This window comes from Mchenga conophoros, linkage group LG23, assembly GCF_057382185.1.
Source record: "Mchenga conophoros isolate Kocher_MC1m ecotype Shallow Benthic linkage group LG23, M_conophoros_male_GT1.1, whole genome shotgun sequence".
Taxonomy (NCBI): Eukaryota; Metazoa; Chordata; class Actinopteri; order Cichliformes; family Cichlidae; genus Mchenga; species Mchenga conophoros.
Genome location: NC_140547.1, coordinates 23,459,484 through 23,472,630, shown reverse-complemented (window position 1 = coordinate 23,472,630; position 13,147 = coordinate 23,459,484). Strand labels below are relative to the sequence as shown.

Here is a 13,147-nt window from a genome sequence, read left to right as displayed (position 1 = left end):
CCATATTTTCACCATAGCTAGGATATTTAACAATTGATTTATTCAGTTTTCAGGACCAGCTTCCAGTTTGAATTTAACCTTGCTAGTACCAGGCTGGATATCTTAGAGATGGCCCTGGTCAACAGCAATACTGAGGTAGGCAGGTGTGAGAAGTATCGCCCACACCATTACACCACCACCACCAGCCTGAACCGTTCAGGCAGGATGGATTAATGCTTTAATGTTGTTTATGCCAAATTCTGACCCCACCATTTGAGTTTTGCAGCATTATTTGCAAATCATCAGAGCAGGCGAGCCTGTCTCAGTCTCCTGTTTCTAGCTGACAAGAGCAGCAACTACTGTGATCTTCTGTTGCTGGAGCCCATCTTGGTTGTAATAAGTGGTTATTCCAGTTACTGTTGGGTCTCTATCAGCTCAAAGTAGACAGAGAATTCTCTTCTGACTAGGCTGACAGCATGTGTGTCTGTATGAGGGACTGAACATCCTTTTTAATCCTTGTCCGAGGTTCCACATCTTGGTACAATGTCCCACATTCTAGTTGATTCTGCAGGACATGCAAGTTTGGCATTTACCTAATGCATACTTATTTGTTTAATCACAGTCAGAAGAAGATTAGCCTGTAACCTGAACATTACAAGATACCAAAAAGTCCCATCTTTTGCACATTTTGTTGAATGTTATGGAAACTACCACGAAGAAAATGAATCGGCAGTAGATACAGAGAAACAGTTTGTCTCTTTTATTCAAGTTATTTTTTTGTATTTCTGAAATACTCAGACCAACAACAACAACTATGTCATGTTGAAAACACCTTAATCAGATTTCTTCCTCAGTGTTATGGTCAGTTTGGCCTTCAACAGGTCATCTTGATCACGTCTACATGCCTTAACATACTGAGTTGCTTTTATGTGATCGGCCGATTAGATGTTTGCTTTAGCTTAACACAGTAGCCAGTGAGCATAGTTGCCAAGACCAAATTAGGGAGTAATCCAACTGGTTTTGAAGAATCATCCAATGTGACAATTGATTGGATACCAATAAATAAATGACGCCCAAGTCCATAACTTCAGATTTAAACCCCCACTGTTGTACGACTGGTTGTTAAAATGTAAATGGCCTGCATTTGTATAGCGCTTTACTTAGTCCCTAAGGACCCCAAAGTGCTTTACACTACATTCAGTCATTCACCCATTCACACACACATTCACACACTGGTGGTGGCCAAGGTGGTGGCAAGCTACATTGTAGCCACAGCTGCCCTGGGGCGCACTGACAGAGGCGCGGCTGCCGGACACTGGCGCCACTGGGCCCTCTGGCCCTCTGTAAGTGAATGGAAACTTACATTTTTACCTCCAATTCCTCTCTTCCAACGCCTGCTAGCTCTGTCGACTATAGTCAAAGCTGTATTGCATTCCTCTCATTTTCTGTGCAGAGAGCATGTTATTTGCATTTTGAAATGTCAACCACATAAAAAATTTTGATGTACAGACCACGATGATTAAAATGTCAGCTTAGTTGCAGACTGATTGCACTTCTCTGATTATATTTCCTCAACTGTTCTTTTAGGGTTGGGAATCTGCAGTCGCACATCGCATTCATAGACCCAATAAGCAATCATATCTTTATATTCTTTATATTCTTTATATTCTTCTTATTCAAATATAAATGGTATCGGTTTGATTTATTTTCACAGGCTTCAGCAGTATATGCTGTTGAAGAAACTACAAAAAAAAGAAAAATAATCTGCCCGAGAGGGACTCATAAAATGTGAAAATAGAGAGCTTCAGCATGCTGAGTGCCTTGCTGAAGAGCATGGAAGACCTCAACCATCTGCCTCATTGTGCATCAATTGACCTTCTCAAAAGTCACAAAAAATCACACTGATTACCACTGCGTTATTCACTTGTCGGGGGAAATTTATTCATCTGCCAAGTTAGGCATAAGGATGGGGCCAAGGCAGGCTCTTTGAATTTTGGAGTATTTTTCTTTTTTATGAATTCTCCACAAAAGCGTTTGTCCTCAACCCTGGGTCATCACTAAACAAATTAAGAAAAATAACTGAAAACTTGGGGTTAAATGTCAACAGTAGACTAGCACTTTATTGACACATCAACAGAAAAAGTCCTCATAAGAAGAAAACTGAGAAAACTGGCAGCCACATCAATCAGACAGACACCAAATTGCCACTTCATATCAAGTATTATTACCAGATATGCAGCTTTATCTGTGTATGCGCATGTGTGTGTGTATCTACGAGACAGCTTATTCCCTTGATGCTAAAAATCCATCGCTGTGGCAGTGCATCAGTTATGTGAGTGACTCAAACAGCAGTGCAGGCTTCCTTATACTCACAGACAGAGAGAAAGAAAGATAATCACAAACATAATGTAGACACAACAGCTGCTAAATGGTGCACTAACACATTTTACCAACCACCACTGACAAGCTAATTGGAACCCACTACTTCTTAAAAGTGCGAGTGTGCACGTCTTTATGTGAGTATTATCCTCTTGTTCTCCTTAGTTAAAAAACGGGATCAATTTTCCACAGATTCCAGTTTACTTGTACCGATGCCCCTTGCCTCAATACCATTGGTCAACAGCACTTGCTAAAGTTAGCTTATAAACAAGTCCATGTAAGGATTAAAACAGATGGGTGTAGCTTTTGGGTATTAAAAGCCTGTGGCTGCACAATGACTTTTAATGGCATAGAAATCAAAGCGAGAATGCCCTTCGGCGTCCTTACTGTGTCTGGACACAGCTTCCAGGCATGAAAACTGAACCAAACACTGAAGTGCCTTAGACCTGCAACCTCACTGCAATACTTTATTATCCATTATCCATCCATCTTCTTCCATTTATTTAATTCTGGGTCATGGGGGGGGGGGGGGGGGGGGGGGGGCTATCCCAGGTGTGATAGGGCGAGGTGTAGGGTCGCACAGCTAACACAGAGAGACAGATAACCATTTGCACTCACATTGACACCTATGGGCAAATTAGAATCACTAATTAACCTAACACACACTAATTGCATGTCTTTGGGCTGTGAAAGGAAGCCACAGCAGCCAGAGAGAACATTCAAACTCCACGCAAAAAGGCCCTGACCTTTGAACTCAAGATCTTGCTTTGAGGCAACAGTGTTAATCTACTTTCAAACAATTCTGTCTCTACTTTGTCAGCTATATTTAACTAATAACTGCCAGATTTCAGTAATGGAACAGTGAAATTAGAGTAAAGTATAAAGTAGAATTGCAAAAAACATCCACCCATCCATTCTCTTTCGCTTATCCTTTTTCAGGGTGGGAAGGAGGCTGGAGCCTATCTCAGCTGTCTTAGGGCAAGAGGCAGGGTACACCCTGGACAGGTCACCAGTCTGGGCTAATACAAAGACACAGACAACCATTCGCACTCCCATTCACACCTATGGGCAATTTAGAGTTACCAATTAACCTAGCCCCACTAACTGCATGTCTCTGAACTGTGGGAGGAAGCCGGAGTACCCTGAGAGAACCCACGCAAACACGGCGAGAACATGCAAACTCCACACAGAAAGACCCCGGACTGATGGGCGGTAGGACAGACTACACTTGCAGCAGGATTGCACAGGTCACCTGGATAGGAGAAACCTGCTTCCAATCACAGTCAGACAGTCTGTACTGAACAGAGAATACAATTCAACCCTGGTTACATGCCAGTTTAAAAATAAGGTTTCAAGCTTTGCTGTTAAATTGCTGTTATGCAACAACTACTTCACCATTTATAAAAGAATTTCTGAATTTTCATCCATTACTTCACCTTCTCCTGCTTATCTAGTTCAGGGTGATAGTGGAGCTAGAACTGATCTTAGCTTTCATAAGGCAAAAGGCAGCAGTCTCTTGCAGGAGTTTCTGTTTATGTAGATGACAGGAGATTTCCAACTGACAGTAACAAATTTGCAGTTTATCACAATTCGTTTCTCAATTATCAAAGACAGGCCGCATGTAATCGCCAGCTTGACCCCAATCAACTATGAACTGACAGCAGACTGACTATCACCGTCTACTTTGCACATAAAAGTTTCTTTGAAGACGGCAGTTGACAGCGAGTGGCTGCAGTTCTTATCCCCATCCTCAAAGTAACCATTTAAAAAGCAACAAGATGAAAGGTTAATTGTGCACGGTTACAATAATTTTGGTTGCGTCATGGTCTCCAAGTTCTCTCTAGTGCGACTGTCGTGTTAACGACAGCTAGCTTGCTGTGTTTTGCCCAAAGCTATCTTACAAACTGCCTAGGTTGCTGACTGCAGTCACCAAATGTCTGAATACCAATAAGAGCATTAGATGATAGAAATTGGTTATGTCAACATGTGTTTCTTTAGTGTACGGGGCATCAATGTCGCTACACAAATGTGCCTTCTGGAGAGAGTTGCTGTGCACCTCCTCGATTAAGATAAGTTAAGGATTTAATACAGGCACAGGCCTTTCACGTTCTCTGATTTGGTTTATATTTGAGTCTTGCATTTGAACTGAAAGCAGCAATTATTTCAACTTGTAGCCGAGGTGAGCCCTTTGAATTTTTGACTGTCTTTATTTTAATTCACCAGAAAAGCCTCTGTGTTCAGCCCTGGAAATGAATTCATGGCATTCGTTTGCCTTCATGTCCTGCAGAAATCTTCATTAAATAGTAAACTCTCATTTAAAGGCATTTGAAATATCCAGCGACAGGGCAGCTACTGAGACATCCTAATGACCAGAGACAGGCCAATAATGATGTGGATGATTGGTTGGGAGGGGAGGGAGGAAATGAGTAATGTGAGGTTTGATTGGCTGCTGACCCCCGGGGGACATTAGCAGAGAGTGACAGCTAGGACGCAGCGCACTGGGTGGCTGCGTTTCACGATAATAGCAGGTAACTGAGATTAGCTTCTTTTTATATTGAGTGCTAAGCAAACGCTATGCACCTGCCAGGTTGGCCTATTATAACACTAACACAATAGGAAGGAAACAGACACTGGAGGTGCTTATTAGCAAGATTACAATGTGTCAATCACCTGAAAAGAGACAGAACAACATAATAAAAGAGCAGTAGAATCCATTTCAGTGTAGGCTTTGATTAGCATACTTATTAGAAGAAAGAGTTTCTATTGTGAGTTACTCCACTGCCTGTCAAAAACCCCTCAGTGAAATCATTTTCTCTCAAATATGTGTTGCTATATTTTTTGCAAACTGTTTGTTAGAAAGTTGTGCAACTTTATGCAACTCTGTGCCACTTGTGACTCAGCCTTTAAAGACAAAGAGCTCAGGAAAGGCTTTCTTCTCCGAGTGCCTTTGGTTGACGTGGCCCCGCTTGGCTGGAAGCCACGCCGTTTCATCACTTTGACCCCTCCGTGACCTCATGTTTACAGCCTGAGGGCCGGAGTGCTACGCGAGCTCGCCCCTTCTACCGTCAACTCCGCCGTAACCCTCCAGGTGCCTGCCAGGGGCATCGCGGGCTGCTCCGCAACCCCGACCCAGCTGTAGGCATGCACTCGGCTGCTGGCAGACTCCACAGTGCCTCCACTGTGCCCCCTTCTCCCTGCCAGCCTCCGGGAGCCACTGGCAAAACCAAAGAAAAACTGTTTCCCTGTTGCTTGGCAACCGAGGGAAAGCCTTCCAGCAGGAGCAAAGGAAACGAAGAGGGAGAGAGGAGCGGAAGAAAAGGGAAAAAAAAACAAGACTTAGAAAGGATTTTTTTTGTTGTAATGTACCCAATTAAATGAAAGGATTACTTTGCTCTTTCTCTGTAATTTTGTTTGACACTATTTAATTTCCTTCTGTTGCCATAAATAGTTTTTTTGGGGTTTTGTTTTTCCTGAACGCTTTCTCGATCAATATGTATCTGCATTCCTCAGTGCTGAAGGAGGAGGAGGAGGAAGGGAGGGAAGGAGGGAGGTCTGGGGGGAAGTAAACGCAAGCACCTGCATTTCCCCTCCTGCCGCATCAACCGTGCTCTGTCTCAGAAACGCAAACACAGAAGCTGGAGGATGCTACTCGGAGTAGCTGCCCACCGCTGCCTTGTAGGCGTTGTGTGCTCCGATTTAACAAGGTGGACAGTGGGCACCAAAACTGATGCCTTTTTTCCCCCTTCCTTGTATTTTCTTGAAAAAAAAATAAAAAAAAAATACACTTAACAAGGTGAGTGGGAGGGCTAATTTGTACCAGCAAGGTGCATGAACCCTCGTTGACACACACACACACCTTAATCCTCCCCTACAATGACTTGAGCCGGCCACTGAAAGAGCCATTGAAGCAGGTCAAAAAAGGGGAAAGAAGAAGGGCTCTAAAATCTTTGCACAGCGCGGGTCATTATTTTAGATGGTATCTTTTGATTCGTGCCTGAAGTCTGATGGATCAGAGTGTTTTTCCAGTTCTAAGCGCCACAAAGGCTTTGTGCAAAACGTCCTCTCTGCCCCGCACGCAAACACACAACTCTGAATGCACGCACGGGCCTCGCGTATGCCAATAACCCCCGCCTACGCGTGAAAAAGAAACATCGCCGAGAGGCACAGACAAGACCGAGTCGACACGGGTCAACTACCCATGATGCATTGCAAGTTTAACGTTTCCTCTAGCGCTTTCTGCCATCAATCGCAGGCAATTAGCGGCCTAGTGTGGAGCGCTCAGTCAAACAGAATCTCATGCGCTCCCGACAGGCTTGTTTCTTCTCTTCTTTTGCTCTACCTCCGGGTAAAATGTGAATTTCACATGTTGCTAAATTGCACTTTGTAGCTTCAGGATACACGGCACCCAGTCCAAAGCAGACAAGCCAAAAAAGTGCTTTATTTACTTCCCACAACATAATCATGATAGAAGGTGCCCGTGCTGTCTTGGAAACCGAGGCTGTGTGGTGGAGTTGCTGAGCTCAGGCACCTGCAAGCCCTCCAGATATGTGGGAATGTTTTTGTAAGGCACACACATGCAGATATTCAGTTCGGATGGTGAAATAGAGTAACTCTGATTTGGAAGGAGGAGTATTTGTAGGAAATGAGTAAACAGTTTTGTCATTTGAGAAATCGAGACCTTCCAGGCTGGCGCGCACGCTCAACTGTATCATTTTACATTTTAGCAACAGTTAGTAAGAAGGTGAATGCCATCAAGCGACTATGAGCTACATGGCATTCAGAGCTCGCCCATTTGAACAAAAATGCATGACGTTTTTACGGTAATAGCCTGTGCGCCTTCAGTAATGGATTCATCTAACTTACTTTGCAGTTACTCGAGAAACGCTGCAAACACAGCTGATAGATATGCATACAGATTTCTCCAGTGCAAGTCCTCCCATGATGTGCCTTTGGGCTAAACCCAAGACTTTACACAACTTTTATTTTACAGGAAAAAGAATTTAAGACATGGTCATTTAAAAAATAATAGCTACACACACTTTTTTTGAACAGTGATGGGCAAAACTTTTGGGCCACCATAGTTTCTTTTTATTTTGCAAGGAAAATGTGAACGAGAAGCAATGATTTATTGAAATGTGCAAACATCCATGGAACTACACTAAGGTTTGTACAATTCTAACATATTCTGGTGTGACCACCTTTATTAATCAGCACAGTCTGAACTCTCTTAGGCAGCTTTCTTTAAGTTGTCTTCAGGAATAGTTCTCCAGGCTTCTTGAAGGACATTCAAAGCTCTTCTTTGGATGTTTCTGCCTTTTGTTCTGTTCTCTCTCAACATGATCCCACACTGCTCTGTTCTGCACCCAGATTTATTGCAATTTCTGACATGATGTCAACATGTTGCCTGTTTTGATTGGTTGCAGGGCACCAGTTGAGTTGCCTTTTCCCCACTTCATATAAAGGAAAAATAATGATAATAGCGACTATATTGTGAAATAACACTTATTTGATATGTTGATATGTTAAAATAAAAACTGGCTGAATGCCTATTTAAGATTTCCTGAAATATGACACCATCTTATCCAATCTTGGCCATCGCCTTCCTTTTTATGGAACACTCTGTTTTCCTTCCTGACCTTCTCTCCGTGTACCATCTTCCCTGCAGTTCTCAAAAGTACAGCATCAGTCGGGGCAGTCTGCTTTTCTCCACCCCAGAGAAGACGGTAACACTACCTGGGTCTGGGTGCAGTTTCCCCCTCTAGAGGCAAGGGTACCTAGACCTGGGGTATAGAGTACGCTTGGGGGGTTTGATTGTGTGCATAGTGTCTATTTATGTCTGTCTCCACGTTGGGTGAGTGCTGAGTAAGTGCATATGAGAGCATGAGGGTGGGAATTGATGTTTGTATCTGTGTGTGCCTGTTTGTTTGAGTCTATATGTCAGGTCGGGTATCAGACGCCACCTCTCTGGGGACATCTCAGGCCCTCCAAGGTTTGGAGGCCTATCTCCCCGACCACTCCCCCTGCCTGTGGCAGACGCCCTCAGACATCGGTGCATTGGTGGTTCTTTGTGTCCGGGGATGGGCGTCCAGGTACGCACCGGCTCACTCCTGGTGGCTGCTTGTCGGGGCCTGGAGCCTGGGGCTCGCTCGGGCCCCTTCGGAGGTGGGGTGCCCCCGGCCTCTCGGCCTGGGGCTCGGTCACTCTGGCGCAGCTGGCTGCCGGCGGAGCTAACGGGCGCGTCACTGCAACTCCCCCTGGCTTCTGCTCCGCGGCTGCTGAGTGAGCCCTCATCTGGGACTCTCCTCAGCTCTTTCTGGGACAGTGGCGCGGCTGCCCCTCTGTTGGTCTTCCTTGGTCTCTTGTGTTCTGAGGGCCTCTGGATGTCTGGAGCCTGGATCTCCTCCATACCTGCTTCATGCCCTGGAGGACGGGGCTGTGGCCCCCCCACACCCTCTAGCAGATCATTACATGAAGGAACCTTTTAAATACAAGTGCGCTCATGCTCACAGGTGCACACACGGGTGCTCACAGACACAAACTACACCCTTTTTGGCTCCTACCTCAAAGCACACTGTGTGCTGTCGATCTTACGTGCTGCACAATAATGTTTAATATTTAGTATTTACTGTCATATTCACAGGGTGTGAATATGACCTGTCCAGGGTGTACCCTGCCTCTCGCCCTATGACAGCTGGGATAGGCTCCAGCGCCCCCCGGGACCCTGAAAAGGATAAGCGGAAGCGAATGGATGGATGGATGGATGTCATATTCACATAGATCATCGCGATGATGTTGTTTATTATATTGCTCTCTTTTTTTGCTTGTTTTCTCTTTTTTCTTTCTCAACAGGTGATCCAGGTGATTGATATATGTATTTTTTGTATTTTTGTTTTGTTGGTGTTTGTTTTTTGCCCTTATCACCGTCCCTCTTCCCCGCTGTTTTTCTTTCCCTCTTTCTTTCTCCCTTTTCTTTCCCCCAGTCATGTCTGTCCCGTGTGTAGCAAGTGAAAATTTCCTTTTTCAGGTCTTTGCTGGATTGTTCCCCCCTTTTCTTAAGGACATGACTTTCAGATACTGTTCATCTGCTGTAGATAGTTTTTTAGGCCTGATGCTTCTTTTGTTCTCCACTCTCTAGTTTACTCTGTTTTTCTTTTAAGGACACGCTGCAAAATACAATACTGACATATGGAAGGCTTTAGGCAAAGAGCTCTTTGGGAGTCACCTTGCTTGTGCAAAATACTATTTCATGTCAGTCAAACTGTGTTATTGATCTAGCTTGCCATTTTCATAGATATGACTAAAGAAATGTAAACAAATCATGTGTTTTTGAACCAGACTCATGCCCAGAGGAAACCATTGATAGCACAGAGAACTGTTGTTCAAGAGCACTTTAAAAAACATCAAGAAAGCCTGACTCCCTCAAAGCAAAATAGTATCAAATGAGGGGTTGTTCAGGACTTTTCAACTGCATAGCATATTGCATGTATCTAGAATTATAGTTGAAGAAGGAAAACTTAATCTCCTCTTCCCCTGTGCTCCATCAAAAGGCTCAAAGTCGAGTAAGAAGCCTCACTCACTGACCATTAAAAGTGCCTCGATAAAAGATCAATATTGAGCAAATATATGAAAGCTAATCATTTATTATTTATTAACCATCTCATATTTCTTTATACCATATTATATTTTCATGTTTCTTAACTTTCAGTTATGGGGCATAAAGAGACATTAGAGATAAAAGCCTGAGTAAATGAGTAAAAACAGAACTGCAGATGCCTTCATAAAGGGTTCAACGAATAGCTGCATATGACAAAAATAATGTAAATCCTACAGTCTGGTGTGGCCTTCACAGACACCAGGGGCTATACATTTATGCGCACAGGCATTAAGCGGTATTCAGGAATAATATAGTACAATGCAGATGCAAAAATAAAGTGAGAAATGGACTAGAATAATAAAACTATGTTTGTTTAGGGTGATTTTGAAAAGGTTCACATATGAACCTAATGTGTTTTTATAAATGTGATTATGAGTCATTACTTTTATGTACTCTTTTTATTCATTTCATTTTCATTAATTATGAAGCATGTTATAAAGCTTATCATACCACAGCACCACAGTAAACTGCATGATTGATTGTTATTATGATCCTTAATTAATACTAATTGGCGACAGTGGTTACAAATGCTCTATGTGGGATAAGATTATGATGTGTGGGCTATTATAATGGAAAAAGCGGTGATACAGATGTTTTGCATTTCAAATCGGATTTCCAAGCGGCACAGTGGAAAAATGAGTCCTAGAAACTGCAGTTCATCAAATGTCCACTCGAGGCTGCCCGTGAAAAGTGAGTGAGTCAATCCCCCACAGACTGCCATGTTAGAAAGCCCAACTTTACAGCATGAGTAAAAATGTTTTCAGCCCCGTCATGACAGCTGAACTCAGGGAAGTCTTTTATATAAAGATTAGAAAACACCTATGTATTACCATGGGCATTTCAGCTAATACTGGTGTTTATAGTGTTGGTCCACTCTTCTGTACAGTGTTGCTTTAGTTCAATAAAGTTTGCAGCCATTTGTTTATTCAAAGATCTCTTAAGATCTTAACTCTGTAACTTCTGTCGGTGCTGTGCTTTTGGAAACTGAATTTCCCAGAGGAACCCACCCGAGGGATTAATAAAGTTATCTTATCTTATCTTATCTAGATCCCAACACAGTATTTTAGTCAGGCTGAAGTCTGGGCTTTGACTGGCTCACTGTAACACCTTGATTCTTTTCTTTTTCAGTCATTTTGTGGCCCACCCCTCCACAACTGTGCTGGCAGTTCATATGAGTTGTTTGTGCTGATATGAAACATCTCCACTTTGGTCTCATCTGTCCAAAGAACATTGCTCCAGAAGTCTTGTGGTTTGTTAAGATCCAACTTTGCAAACCTAAGCTGTGCTGCCATGTTCTTTGTAGAGAGAAGAAGCTTTCTCCTGGCAACCCTTCCAAAAAAAGTCATATTTATTATTCAGTCTTTTTCTAATTGTGAATAAAGTTTAACATTTAACATGCTAAATGAGGCCTGTAGAGTCTGAGAAGTAGTCTCCTTGAACAGTGCACTCTCTGGCTTCGGGGTGAATTGGTTGGGAATGCTCCAAAAACCTCTTGGTTAAATTGAGAAAATTAGAACTGCGCACACAGCTTCTTAATCCTGACAAAAGAACATGTGTTGCTATTTCTGCCCCTTTCTGTTGATAATTTGAACCCACTAGAATACCTCTGGAAGAGCTTTGAGTCCATTTTCAAAGGACCCAGTGAGGAAGTAATATTAAAAGAACTGTCTCCATTTATTCACAGCAAGGAGACAATGAAGCTATTCATGTGGTTTCGTTGGACCTTAAACCTAATATTGATCTCATCTGATCCTGCCTTAATAACTCATTATGTTAAGGTTTGCTTTGATCCAAGACTGTTTATCCATTGGTAGATGTTACTGACAGTTCTATCTGAGGAGCGTTAGTCTCACTGCGGGTCTATTTATTTATTTATTTTTTAATGTAATCTACTCCAGTCTTTTCTTCTGACAGTGTCCCTTTCATCAGGCTAAGCCGATTTGGATAGACTCTTAGACAAAATCAGCGGGGTGAAGCAGTTGGATCTCTGAAAAACCACAGATTTGTTATCTCAAAATAATGAGATATTTGTCACGCTCATGAGAAAACAATGTCTGATACCTTGAGATAATAATGTAATTCAATTGTTATCTCAGGATAACAAACACGAGCACGGCAAAAATCACAATTTGCTGTGTTGAGATAATGAGATAGTCAGACATGATCATGTGAAAACAGTCTGATATCTTGAGATAATGAAACAATTAAGTCACAATCCTCACCCAACAGGCCTGAAAGCAGCACGAGCTGCTCTCACCCTCCTTACATATGCAAATATTAGAGAGTGGTAATGAAAACGTTGGCACCAAGAGAAGAAGAGGACATAGGAAGCCAAAATGAAGACGTGCAACAACCTAGGAAGAACAATAGTTTAGAAGTTTAGTCTAGGGGGTGCAGACTGGTGAAGCATTTGGAAGCGCGTAATGATAAAGGGAAAGGAAGCGGAGCATGTTTAAAAGCATAATTAATAGTGCACCTGTTCCTGTCATCTGGATGAGTGAGCGTGTAAATGAGGTATAAGGAGGGATAGAAGAAGGAAGGACTCTTTGAAGGAAGGAGGAAGGCTGAAGAAGATACTGGGGGAGATTTAGAAGGGAAGGTACACTAAAGTGGAGAAGGAGAAGGGGAACGCTGGGGGGAGAAAAGGCATCATGCAGGGAAAAAGTATAATAACACCATTATAAAATACAAGAGATGGGACACATATTATGGTGATTATGGCTCATTTCCATACATATAGAGCACTCTGCCAGTGAGTCAAGGAGAGTGCAGCGGCGCATGTCAGCAGCAAGACTGCCGACTCTCTACAGTTTGAACCGACTGGAGCGCCACCACAATCTGACTCCTCCACACGGCGGCAAAGTCAATGGGCGGGCAGGGACCTGTTTACCAATTCGCTTCAATGAGCTCTGTAAGAGAAGTATGCACTCCTTCACCTCATGTGACTGTTTGGCTGCTAAGTATGCTGAGAGCACTCGGGTGTGACATTCAAGATTTTGAGGAATCCTGTGAAAAAACAAAACAAAAAAACCAAGGCCTTTGAGAGGAGAGCCATTGACTTTGGAATAAATGAAAAATCCAGCTGCATGAAATGTCACTGTGAAAATGAGTTATTCAGCGCAGGTATCTGTGTAG

The 13,147-nt window shown here is 43.0% G+C and overlaps 1 protein-coding gene across 1 annotated transcript in view; it reads right to left on the bottom strand.

Moving 5' to 3' along the window:
- Positions 1-13,147, bottom strand: part of LOC146547256 (receptor tyrosine-protein kinase erbB-4-like) — a 373,065-nt gene that overhangs the window by 148,560 nt on the left and 211,358 nt on the right. The window lies entirely within an intron of this gene.